A 3,341-nucleotide genomic window follows, 5' to 3' on the forward strand; every position below is an offset into this window, starting at 1 on the left:
TACCAGTACTTAAATGTGCTGAAACAGATAATTATCAGACATAAAATTTATCAAATGTCTCAAATGGTACTCATGAATTACATGCTATACTATTTTTATATCCTGGATTACAGCATAAATCTTTCCATGTTGATAGAGACCACAAGGGCATGTTCTCTTTTCATAATGAAATGCTAACACACATTCATGACAGCTTTCATTTACTTCAGTTGTGTGAGGTGAGCAGTGCTTTAGGTATATTGCATGTAGTAACAACAAGAAAGCAATTTGAGAAGGTAGAGTTCAACCATGTTTCATTTGTGAAATATTTAAGTGAAGGCATAGGAAGGGTTATAATGTTGCCAAAGGCCACAGAAGTAGTAAGTGAATGAATCAGATACTGAAACACATGTCATTTTCTTTAAGGAGACTACATGATTCACTGTTGTCTGATTACCTTTCTCATACAACTTGGGAAGTGTACAGATATTAAATGATAAAATAATAGTTATCCTTTGGTCAAACTGCTTATCACATATCATTTACCAATGACTAACATTTTTCAAGCAGCAGTTATAAACTATATACATATTTTGTGTACATGTGTCTGTGTGTATGAGAGTATGCATGTTCACAAGTATGTGCATATACTAGAGGTCCAAGGACACCCACGAAGTCATTCCTGAGGAACACAGTCCACTTTTTTTTGACATGAGGTCTCTCACTGGCTTGGAATGTATTGATTAATTTGGGTTGACTGGCCAGTGAGTCCCTGAAATCCTCCTGAATAAGATATCTTCCTATTCCCTGGAAATGACTATGCACATATAAAAAATATCACCATAGTAGAAAAAGCAGGGCTACACTAATACCTTTGTAGATAGTTTGTGGAAAGATTCTGATTTTCAAACTGAGACACTTTTGCAATTGCATTTAAAAAATGAATATTCTCATGCTTAGTACCTACCTTTCATCTGGTATGCAACTCTGGGGATCTCAGCAGTAAATTTTCGTAAGTACTCTTAGTATCCAGGAAGAATTATATAAACCCAAAAGTATGTGCTCTCTGCCACAATTTTCAGTTTATATTTTCTCATATTTTACTGCCTAGTTTGTTCCAATATTTGTAAAGCTTACTAGCTGCTGTTGAAGTAGTTGGTGGCTGTCATAGGTAGGACAGGTAAGAACAGTAAATACAAATGTGCTATGAATTTCCTGTAGGCAAGGATGCAGTGCACATTATTGTGGCCCTTGAAGATGCTGACAGACAAATGATGTAATTGCTCTAGACCGCAATGTGCTAAGTAATCCTTAGTAATTTGATGCAATGTAGAGTCAAGTTTTTTAAACTTTAATAAGCAATATGCAATGACCAAAGGTTCTTTCACGTGTGTAGGAAATACATTAAAAGTGTAATTTAATAGCTTTGAACTAGGTGTATTTGGAAAGGAGCTGTTTGGGGTGTTATTTAGATCACATTTTAAAGATAACCCCATGTAAGCTACAATCAGCTCCAAAGATAATTCTATGTTAATTGTTATTGTATAAGTCTCTTGCCATTCTAGAAAGAAGCTTTCTTAAATTTATGGTATCCTTCTTGTTTGTCATTGATAAAATAAGTGCCAAAACCTAAGTCATTTAAGATGACTTTAAATGGTCTACTTTCTTCCGTAGAGATCCACTGAGATCTTCAGAAAGAACCTACCCCTTTTTAAGCTTGGCAAAATAATCTAAGAATTACCATGAAAGTCTGTGGAGTTCCTGGGAATAAAACTCGTAGGCTGTGTATGAGATATGCCCTACAGGTCACAGTTATACACTGAAAAATAAGATATTCTTCAGAACAAAATTATTCTTGCTCATGTTCATAATTCATGGAAGGTCCTGTTGTCTTAGCGTCCCCACTCTTAGAAACAAGACATAAAAAAGAATAAATGGAGCAGAGCCACAATGTCACAGAATTTGTCCTCCTGGGCCTCACTCAAGATCCTGGTGGGCAAAAAGCATTGTTTGTCATGTTCTTACTTGTGTACATTGTGACAATAGTGGGAAACCTGCTCATTGTGGTGACAATAATTTCCAGCACCTCCTTGGGCTCCCCAATGTACTTCTTCCTTGCCTACCTGTCACTCATGGATGCTGTTTATTCCACTGCCATATCACCCAAGTTGCTTATGGACTTACTCTGCAGCACAAAGACCATCTCCTTCACAGCTTGCATGGGCCAGCTCTTTGTAGAGCACTTATTTGGTGGTGCTGAGGTCTTTCTTCTGGTGGCCATGGCCTATGATCGCTACGTGGCCATCTGTAAGCCACTGCACTATTTGACCATCATGAACAGACGGGTTTGCATCCTTCTGATGTTGATGTCCTGGGCTGGAGGATTTTCACACTCTGTGGTTCAAGTTCTCTTTGTGTACAACCTCCCCTTCTGTGGTCCCAATGTCATTGACCACTACATCTGTGACATGTATCCATTACTGAGTCTTGCATGTACTGACACTTACTTCATTGGCCTCACTGTGGTTGCTAATGGTGGTGCCATCTGTTTCTCCTTGTCTCCTATGGAGTCATTCTAAACTCTCTTAAGATGCACAGTCAGGAAGGGAGGCGCAAAGCCCTGTCCACCTGCAGCTCCCATATCACAGTGGTTGTCTTGTTTTTTATACCCTGTATTTTCATGTATATTAGACCTGTTTCCAACTTTCCAATTGATAAATCCCTGACTGTAGTTTATACAGTTATCACTCCCATGTTGAATCCTTTAATATACACCTTGAGAAACTCAGAGATGAAAACTTGTATGGAAAAAATTTGGTGTGAAAAATTAACTATGGGCAGAAGAAGAATATTTCCTTACTGAATATATTCTTCCTTCTAGAGCAACAAGTCGTCAACAAAAGGATGATGTCATCTGCCCAGTTGGCATGCAGATGGCATGCAGGCATGTTTTACTTTACACGAAGCCATCAAAGCTCAGCTAAATATGTGAGATTAGGTTAAATCTAATAAGGAATTTCTCCAAAATGAATGTTTTACAGAAAATTTTCACACTACTGAATGATACCTTGTTGTTTAGCATGAAATGGGATATAGAGGAATGTGGTTGATTATTTTCAAAGCTATAACTAAGCATCATTTTACAATTTACAATCACCTGCTTCAAGAGAAAAGAATTTTTCCAATAAGTACATAAATTTCTGTGAGTAAAAGAAATGTTTTTCAAGGAAATTGTTTTCCTGTGTGTATGGCAGATGTTTATATCTACACATTTTCTAGATTACTTCTGTTCCTCAGCCCAGTGTTTTTGTCCTTTCATTTCAAGATTTGTAAACAAATTGCCCTCTGCTTCAGCCCTTCTG

The 3,341-nt window shown here is 37.4% G+C and overlaps 1 pseudogene; it reads left to right on the top strand.

Annotated features, from left to right (window-relative positions):
* The first annotated feature begins 1,910 nt into the window (after positions 1-1,910).
* Positions 1,911-2,842, top strand: LOC123453638 (annotated as a pseudogene).
* The last annotated feature ends 499 nt before the right edge of the window (positions 2,843-3,341 follow it).

Source organism: Jaculus jaculus, chromosome 1 (genome assembly GCF_020740685.1).
Source record: "Jaculus jaculus isolate mJacJac1 chromosome 1, mJacJac1.mat.Y.cur, whole genome shotgun sequence".
Classification (NCBI taxonomy): Eukaryota; Metazoa; Chordata; class Mammalia; order Rodentia; family Dipodidae; genus Jaculus; species Jaculus jaculus.